At 36.5% G+C, this 10,638-nt stretch overlaps 1 non-coding gene across 1 annotated transcript; it reads right to left on the bottom strand.

Moving 5' to 3' along the window:
* Positions 1–1,114: 1,114 nt before the first annotated feature.
* Positions 1,115–1,265, bottom strand: LOC114354987 (U12 minor spliceosomal RNA). The gene has a single exon (XR_003656075.1). It is a non-coding gene; the product is annotated as a U12 minor spliceosomal RNA (small nuclear RNA).
* Positions 1,266–10,638: the final 9,373 nt, after the last annotated feature.

Raw genomic sequence — 10,638 nt, 5'->3', positions numbered from 1 at the left:
TTGTACCAGTATTTATTTTGATGTTTAAACAACAACAAACAAACTGGAAAGTTTCATTAAAAGTCGTTCAGTAGTTTTTGCGTGAAAGAGTAACAAATATACATCCATACACTTTTGCATTCCCAATAATATTAATAGTAAAATATACTGTTTTTGAACGAATCTTTTTGTATGGTGTATCTTTTTAAATGTAATAAATAACATAAATTAATATGCGTTATTTACTTTTCGGATACTGCGGGCAACCACAGGCGGCATTCGCACCGGCAAAATTTAATTTCTGAATATAATTACGATTTTAATTCGAAGCTCACTCGTTGTTTAAATAATTATTTTTGCGGACAAAATGTTAATGACGCAGTTGTTGCGTCAACAAAAAGGCTTTTATTAATGTTGTATAATGTATTTAATTTTGGCTACGTAGTTCACTCACTGTCCACTGTTATTTTGGGTTATAAACAATAATACTGCCAAGTTTCATCAAAATCCGTTCAGTGGTTTTTGCGTGAAAAAGTAACAAACATCCAGACATCCAAAATTCCAAACTTTCGCATTTACTCGTATAAACTAATATTATAGTATAATATTAGTAGGAATACATAAATGTGAAAGTTTGGATGTCTAGCTCTGGACTGGATGTCTGGATGGATGTTTGTTACTCTTTCACGCAAAAACTACTTAACGGATTTTGATGAAACTTTACAGTATTATTAATTATAACCCAGAATAACATATAGGCTATAATGTATGACGATCTGTGACACTAAATTTCACGCGGGTGATTGGTGAAGCCGCGGGCAAAAGCTAGTTATAAATAAAACACTTGATTTTAGCCCTGAAAAAGCCCATCATTTTTGCTGTACCTACTGAAATAAAATGTAATGTTTAAACACAAAAATGCATAAAATGTACCAAATAAGTATTAAAACTTAAAAGTACTAAACTATGAATTAAACCTTTTATCTGTCAAGATTTCACTATAGAACCAAAAAATACCACACATTTAAAGTTTACCTAACTTCCATTAAATAGGCCATATTGTTTATTTTATTAATTAAAGTAATTCAATAAATTAATCGCTAGGTTTGTGTGGCCATTGATGACGCAATTCTGTCAGGCAGATCGCTTCACTCGAGCCGCCAACAAAGTAGGTTTACAGCTCAAGGACGACCTTTACCCGTTCAAAAATAGTTTCGCCCTATAAGCAGGACATAGCCAAGAGTCACCGAGGCCCAATAATTTCCTTACTCAATAGATTGAGGCACGAAGATTACAAGTCCAGCGCTACCTAAATGGTTGGGAAAAAAACAAATGATATCGCGAGCTAAAGTCGTTCAGCGCCATCTGTTGGTGGGATTTGGCAACTTATTTTTAGTACTTCGTGGTTTGACTTTTTTTTTGGCGCGTAGAGTCGAATGTTTTTTTTAATGTAATTTGAATGGATTAAAAATTAAATGAAGTTATTTGATTAAATTAATTTATTAAACAGGTATTAATTTGATAAATTAAGCATTTTTTATAATGTTTTGTTGCTGGTAACTTGTAAAACAGTTTTCCAGTTAAAAAAAAATTTTTTTAGCGTTCTTGCACCACGGTTTTACCCTAAAATAAATTTCATTACGTTATTTCAAAAATTTTACCACCACTAATCATGACAATGTACAAAAGAAGGACTTATCGCTAAAAGGATTCTCTGCCAGGCGATTGACGACTTGCGAAAGCTAGATCATTGTTATAATGATAATGTTAATGATAAAACTCATAAGTCAATTATTTACAAGTTTCTTATTATGAATATTACTGACTAATATTATGTAGGTATATTAAGATAAATAATATTAATACCTTAATCATGGGAGCCTGACTCACCCTGTATACCTATTATAAGTTTAAATTAATACGCATCAATTTAACACCGCGAATCAATGGTCTATTAACACTGTTACGCCCCTGCCTCCCCTATTTTCCGTCAATAAGGGAGGTTGGGGTGAGAATATTTCCGTAGGGCTCCGTACCGAAGGGGCCACAGTACCTCTAGCACGAAAATCTTTCGTCTTCTAATCGTTTGCGCATTCAACAAATTCGATACCTAGTCTTCGAATTCAACGATAACGTGACGATCTCGATTGTCAAAATTAGTTTCGTGCTACCTTTCTCATACTAAGTTCACTTTACGAGGACGTTCAAAGGAGCGTTTGAGTTTTCGTGATAAATATTTTGATGACGATTCGAATGCGCAAACAATTCGAAGTCGTAAGTTTTTCGTGCTAGAGGTACAGTTTTGTTTATAGGAAATTGGATTGGGGCTGCAGGGGAGGAGGGATTATCATCAATAATTATCAGTAACTTACTGAATTTTGGTTAAATTTTGTTTTGGATTTAGAAAATAAGCCGCTTAGTAAGAGTTTGTTGTTACTAATCATTTGTATAGGACTAGTGGCGCCATCTGGCGGCAAATTATCTAAACACAAACTTTGCCATAAAAAGACCTAAATTACGATTTTAATATTATATCTGTTAATTTAAATAGACGTGTCATCTACTTGATTTTCTAGTGAGCTGGCTCACTTATCTAATACAGGGTGACAGGGAAACTCGATCTATTCCTTGAAAAGGATTAAAATACAAATTAAGTCCAGTACACCAGGGGTCAAAACTGGATGGTTACTAAGTAAGTTATTCGATTTTTTTAGAAATTGCTGACTTGTTACCAAAATCTGTTTGACAAGTGCATAGAAGAAGCGCCGTAACAAAGTCAGTCACCACTGGTCTGCCGGTTTAAAAATTGCATGCACTATATTAATACTATAATGTAGTAGCAAATTAGCAACATAGAAATCGTAAACCGTCGGTCTTTTCTTCAAAACTAAATATGGTTAAACGAATTTAGTAATGTAAATGTTTAGATAAATCATTATTTTGTGTTACAAGTCGAGATCGCATGCAACTAAATCCCATGTGTTTTATTCTAATACCAATGGTCCCAAACAAAAATACAGTCCAAAATAACCATTTTGATTCAATTACGTTAGTTAATTAAAGCTGGTTTACTAATTAGACGTTAACAGACATCTTACAGACATCTTTGTGATATTTTTAAACCTCGTAGATGAACTAATTGAGTGTTGACTTAAAAATAGTTTAGCTTTGAATAAGAACCATATTGGTCGGATGATGTCAGTGTCAAATTGCATACAGGGTGAAAGAGTTGCGGCTGATTTTACGGTTTTGTCTTTTATGCTTGACTATTTTGTGCCTGTGGGTTCATCCGCGTTAATTTGACTAGTCTTGATCGCACTTCATGTAAAAAAATCTCTTGAAAAAGTAAAAGTTTTGACAAAAAAAATTAGAATGTTGGTATGAAGACAGATGTAGGTATCTTCATCGCCCTATTGAAGATTATTATTGAAGTTATAAGCAACTGTTCGCATTTCGACGTAGATTTTTGTTTTTCCATGTGTTTACATGCATAATCTCCAAATAACTGGTTGAAAATATATATTAATTTTTGTATCCAAAGATAACCAGCTAAAATAACACTAATTTTGTCTTATCTATCAAACATAATTAAATAAAAATAGACTAGTAGGTAACTATGACAGCAGAGAGCAGACGAAAATAATTTTGGTAAATATTAGGGAGTTACTCGAATGATATAATTTTCATAAATGACATCGTGTTCACTCTGAATTAGCTCTACTAATTCTGATCAAAAATGGTATAGAGATAGGCCTTAAAAAGGTTAAAGAATACTTTTGTCATAAAAAACTTGAAAGAGATGAAATAGGGCATAGAATTGAAATATGGGGAACCTATCATATCCAAGAAAGATATAAAGGTCCTCTTGGTAAGGGATACTTAAATTACAAGTAACTTGTCGTAAAAAATGGATCAACATGGAAAACATTGGGGGAAGCCTATGTTCAGCAATGGACGACCTATGGCTGAAATGATGAAGATGATGATGGTGTCGTAAAAAATATGCTAGTAATGCTAGTATCTGTGTTAACCCCTCCAAGTTAGCTAAATATGCATGTAAGGAACTCTAACAAATGCAATGATTATACTAATAATAATCTTTTTGCGAAATATGCGTGCGAAGCCGCGGGCAGAAGCTAGTAATTGGCAGACAAAACCCTTACTAAACCGCCCCTAAGCATTGAAAGTAAAAAATCCGACCAAATGTTACTCGTTTTGATTTACGTGTGAATAAAAATGATTTAACATTTAATTATACTGCCGCGTGATTTATGGAGCAGTTTCTTATTAAGGCGCCCTTACGAGGGGACACACGGGCGTGGAGTTCGGCGAACAAGGCAGTGAGCATTAAAAAAAATCGAAGATTGAAGACTAACGAATAACAAGTCTTTGTTAAATTACTCATATACCTACTGGTCGTAATAAGTTGGTTAAGATTGCAGGAAAAAGAACTTGATAACTATAACTAATGAACGATTTTAACACTCACGAGTAAATGATCTTGATTCTGACTAGATCCATTATCTCTATTTTTAAAGATAAAACTATCTGAATATTAATGTTTAACAATAAAAAGTTACACAGCGTAATATTATGCCTTAACATCTCTTCTTAGTGATTTTAATCATTGAAAATGTAGAGTTATCAAAATGGTTTTGTGTTAAAACATACCTTTACATGGCTGGAAATCAATTATTAGGTAAGTACATAAAAACTCTGCACAAAATAATCACCCATTTATCTACTTCAATACAATATTCTAGAGCTAACACCGTTTAAAGAGCTTTTTTCAATTCACGAATAAAGTTTTTCATCCGCAATGTCCGTGTGTCATGCGGGTAATGCGATATGATAAGTTATGTCATCCCATTATAATCTGTGGTTAAAAAATATTTGTTATCTTAGCTCAAGCAAGGGGTTAAATCCATGTTGTCCGTCGCTTTAATGGTATTTAATGATTTATTGTTTTAAGGGCTCGTAATGAGTATTTTTATGGAAGACTAGTATGTATTAAATGTATTCCCGTGTGTTGTATGAACTGATATCATACAAGTTATACTTTGGATAATATTAAGATTTTTATTTATCTTTAATTTTTATTAGGGGCAAATGGCCTCTCCTTTCAGAAGAAATAAATCATTGTAATTAAACTAAGTAATATCCATCCATATTTTTTTTTTAAATTTTGGGGTTGGTCAGAGACCAAGCTACCTCCCATAGCAATTTGATTCACCCATTGTGGGACACCCTGTATACACAATTATGTATGGCGACTATTTCATGATTTATGACTTCTACATTAAAAACAAATGTTTTATAGAATACTTACAGAAATGTTTATATTTGTCTGTTCTACGCCACAGTAAATGTAACACAATATTCGAATATTCAAAAGCCCAAATCAGAATACCAAAACAAAACTAAAATAACAAGCAACTAGACCCTGTCAGGAATCGAACCGCTTGAGTATTCCCTTTGTGCTTTGAATAAATATGCGTTCGATAGGACGAGCTCTAGACCAAATATTCCCAAACTGGTCTAAATCAACCCCCAGGGGCGACTGCGATCAAAAAGGGATTGTAGGAGATTTAGGATAGGAATGGGATGGGATACCTTCGATATAGCAGACTCCGCAGGACGGTCCAAGCTTGGTCGTTTCTTTCTTCTTTCACTTTCACAAACACTTGAATTTTTATTGGGTTGGTTTAGCGCGCGAGAGGAGTTATTTGAGTTGGTTTATTTTGGATACTTATTTCGTATTAACGCCCAGATAGGTAGGCGAAGCGGCGCGTTGCAATGCGAGAGCGAGTCTGAAGGTGGAAGGGAGAGGATAGGGAAATGACTGTCAGAGTGAGTGATAAAGAATAGTGTGACATGAGTTTGAATTGTTTGAGGTTTTAATGCTGGCGCGTACAGGGATATTATTTAAAGCGAATAAATTAATCATCATCATCATTTCAGCCTCAGGCCGTCCACTGCTGAACATAGGCCTCCCCCAATGATTTCCACAATTGGCCGGTTGGTGGCGGCCTGCATCTAGCACCTTCCTGTTACTTTATGAGGTCATCGGTCCACCTTGTGGGTGGACATCCTACGCTGCGCTTGCCGGTACGCGGCCTCCACTCCAGATCCTTGCTGCCCCATCGGCCGTTTGCGATCTAAAACTTTTGTGTTACCATAGGGGTCACTTAAAAATGAGGCATTGATGATAACAACGGGCATTACGCATTCAATCCTTCTTCTTCTTCTTCCTCGGTCCCTCACTGATGAGGATCGCTACCACAGACTGCGGACTGTAGACTGCATTCAATCCTACACCTGGCCAACACTGAGAAACGTCCTAGGCGGTTCATGAGACCAAAAAGTTTGAGTATCTTTGGTCTAGACTAGACTGTAGTTAGCCTGACACTTTCCTTTAGCACAGCTATTAGTTTAACCACAGTGTAAATACTAATACCACGGTTTAACTTTGGTACAAAGATATTATTATCATTTCATGATATTGTTAGTTGAAGACATGAATTTAATTTAATGGTTTGTTATTTAGTATCACACCAAGCACTAAACGTCGAGCTATAAGTTCAAACTGAGTCAACTGTGTTTGGTGTACACACGCCAGCACATCAGGCTACCCATTTTTGTTGCAAACTCGCCCCTATTACAACTGCACAAGAACCCGCAGTGGTTACGTCACGTGCCGTCGTCTGTACCTACATACGACAGCACATTTGTTACAAAATTGCCTCTGTTATAGTTCAGCAGCACCCACAAGGTGGACTGACGACCTCATAAAGGTAGCAGGAAGGCGCTGGATGCAGGCCGCTACCAACCGGGCGATGTGGAAATCTTTGGGGGAGGCCTATGTTCAGCAGTGGACGTCCTGTGGCTGAAATGACGATGAATACTTGGCTACTGTACCCATGTCTGGAGGAAAGTCGAACCTTAACTTCGAAATGCTCCTATGTTGTTTTGATTAATTTCATTCCGAGTCAAATGACAGTTTCATTCCTCCGGGACAAACTTGACCTTCACTGGTTGAGTCATTGGCGGTCAAGCTGTAGATCCTGGCTACATAGGAGTTGCAGCGGTGGGAACTAGAGGTGGGAATAGTCCCGTGTTTACCCATGTGGGAAAATCCCCCCACTGAACAAGGAGCGAACGAAGGCATTTTAAATTCACTCCACCTCCCGATGTGAAATCAATCTAGCCTGGTACCCTGGGAGTTCGTGCAGAATAATGTCTTATTAGCTCCGCTATTTGTGTTCACAAGAATTACTCCGACGGCTGTGCCCTTGTAGTGATGTACTGATTGGCAAAATATCGATAACTCTAAAGCGGAAAGTCATGCACTTTATTTTTGGCAAAAAATTAACTTGATTACAAGATAATACAAAAGCAGAGCTCCTTTTTTTCCAATAATAGCCATTTTCTAGGGCAATATGATAGCGGCCGATTCCTGAAGGATGGGATGGGGGGTCTGATTCATGTAAATACTTATTGCTTTTCCGGTGAGTGTCAAAATCTTGATGTGGTTTACAATAAAGAAAATTGATAGGTACCCATTATGAAACATTTACAAAGCTTACTAAAAATTAAAAATCGGTATCAAGTTAACACAAATTCTGAATTTATAGAGCCATTTAAAGGAAAACAACGTCAGTGAAGAATTCCGGACGAATACCTTCAGCCGCTAAGGCAAAGGTTACAACTGTTAAATAACCCCTAAAAAGCTGTAGAATAAAAAACTGAGTTCTGAAAAGTCACAATAAATAGAAGTGTACCTAAAATGGCTTCCAGTAACAAAAAAAACCGTCAGCTATAATCTAGCCACATACATTTCAGATTTATTCAACAATTGTAGATTTTTTTTTTTTCAAATTGACTTCAATAACCATCGACAGCTCGATATCGACTTTATCCCAGCCCTACAATCTATTTACTGTCCTTGCGTGTACTGCTGGGATGCACCGGACGTCTCCGGAGAAATTCCGGAAAATTTCGACATTGAACGTTTGCGCACTTGGGTAAACTCAGGAACGGGCTTTGACCTACTTTTTTACCCTGAAAATGTCGATGGGCGCCACTTGGGAATTCCCGTTTGTGTGTTCGATGGTTTTAACTTTTATTATGTCATCGCACTGAAGTGGTTAGGAAAATTGAATCAGAGGGTCCCCGTCACTTATGTAGGAACTTCCTGGTGTTGAATTGAGGGTCTCAGGTGAACGAAGAACCGATGATGAGGTATTTCGTACCAGTTTCGTTCGTAGTACGTTTCAGCCAAAGTCCAGACTGTACCAGTTTCATCCTATTAATATTATAATTATGCGAAAGTTTGGATGTCTGGATGTCTGGATGTCAGGATGTTTGGATGTTTGTTACTCTTTCACGCAAAAACTACTAAACGGATTTTCATGAAACTTTACAGTATTATTGTTTATAACTCAGAATAACATATAGGCTGTAATTTATGACGATATGTGACAAACTAAATTTCACGCGGGTGAAGCCGCGGGCAAAAGCTAGTAAAGTATATAATTTCATTTTCAATATCTATTTTTATTCTACTTCTGAATGAGATATATCTTTGTACAGTCAGCGTCAAATATTATGTAGTTCGTGACACCCAAAGTGGCCAAAAAGTCGACAACGCAACCTTATTCTAATTATAACAAAGACGTCTTGCGAACTTTTTGGCTACTTTGGGTGTTACGAACCATTTGACTCTGTCTGCGTATGATTAATTTATTTTCCCACAAGATTCGCCAACTACGAATTAAGACTCCCAAAATCTAAATATATAACTCAAGGTGACTGACTGACTGACTGACTGACATAGTGATCTATCAACGCACAGCCCAAACCACTGGACGGATCGGGCTGAAATTTGGCATGCAGGTAGGTTATGACGTAGGCATCCGCTAAGAAAGGATTTTACGAAACTCCACCCCTAAGGGGGCAAAACGGGATCCACGCGTTCGAAGTAATTACTAAAAGCCGCTAGTAAGTACTATAAGGCGATTTGAAAAAGGAAATGAAGAAATAAGGACTTGGAGATATAATAGTGAATTCCCAAACACTTTTCAGCCTGAAACCCAAACCAAATGTCTGCGGCAAGTCTTCGCTTCCAACGCCGCGGGCAAACTGCGATATGTTCTGAATTCACATGTTTAGGGGAATCCCGGGAATGTGTAACCGAAGACATGGGCTGTTAAGGCGATTGCTGACGCGAAAGTAAGGGAAATTTTATTTTTACTGGTCTGTCTTTGCCTGGTATTTTGCAGATTCTTCAAAAATGTTTTTTTTTTATCAAATACAATAGTTTATCTAGTTCTTAGACCCTATAAGCGTTCCAATATAGCTTGCCCTACCACCACTTCGGGACAACATATGGGCTGGTGCTGAGAAGAAGTGGCGGAAGAATCTTATACCTACTTAAAAAATACAATTGACATATAAAGGAAATGTAAAATTAAAACGCCACATTAGGCGGTCTTATCGCTAGCAAGCCATCTTCCAGATTACATAGGGAGAACCCATTTGAGAGAGAAAAGAACACTATTAGTTCAAGAACCATGTTGAAGTAAAAAAATCATTATTATCAAATAAATATTATTTAAAAGTCGACATAACTCATAGAATGAGATCACAATAGTGTGCTCTTACCTTAACAAACTCATATTTATTCCGTTCCGATACCACTATCGTGGTTTTCATCGTAATAAAGTTTTGAAGTTTAAATCAGACGCGACGCCAGCGCCACCTGTGCAGTATGCTGGATCCGGGAAGTCCCGGTTATTTGAATTTGAATTTGAAAGCTTTGCGGCGAGCACCGGTGTTCATTAGCCTACATTTGTACTAGTATTTCCTAAATTTTTTAATAAAATCTTACAGCATGAGCGTAGCAGATAAAAATCGTCTGTAAAACACCTCGTTATAGTTCAAAATGCAGCAGTATCCTTTCTCATCATCATCATCATCGTCATCATCATCATCATCATCATCATTATCGTCATCGTCATCACAGCCATAGGACGTCCACTGCTCTAAGAAGCTCTGACTAAAAGCGTAAGTGCATTTTAGTCAAAAAAATACAAATTCCATTCCAGTTACATCATAACTAACTTAAAAACAAAGAAATGTCTGTTAATTTATTTAAAATCAACATCATAATTCCCAAGTAACCATAAATAAAATTGCGAGAAATAAGGACGGAGTTCTGAAGTAACAAAAAAGCTTACAATTCAATATCTTCTCCTTTTTTGAAGTCTGCTAAAAATAACCTTCTAAAAACATAACCCTCCTTCAATAAATGTGGTCTACTTTACATTTACTCTAGTATTATACATCGTAAGCTATCCCGTGACAAAAGGATGCATCTCATCCCACAATATAATGCATCGCTTCATCCAGCGTGCCGTATCTTAATCTAGACTCTGCCAGAGTTTATAGCCTTGACTTGTACCTACTTGACGTAGTAAAATGAATAGGTTGCACGATATTTAGTACATATACAGGATGGAATTTTGTAATGCCACCTGGAAGGAAAGTACTCTTAATACTGCGGATAGAAAATTTTACTCAAAGGAAACATTCCCTTATTTTTGAAAAGAAATAGAACTGCATTCAAAGATTTCTAAAAATTTGTTTGCCACAACCTTG

Source organism: Ostrinia furnacalis, unplaced genomic scaffold (assembly GCF_004193835.3).
Source record: "Ostrinia furnacalis isolate ACB-3 unplaced genomic scaffold, ASM419383v2 OfSCF2303, whole genome shotgun sequence".
NCBI classification, from domain to species: Eukaryota; Metazoa; Arthropoda; class Insecta; order Lepidoptera; family Crambidae; genus Ostrinia; species Ostrinia furnacalis.
Note: the sequence above shows the minus strand (reverse complement) of the source record. Positions and strands in the feature narration are given on the sequence as shown.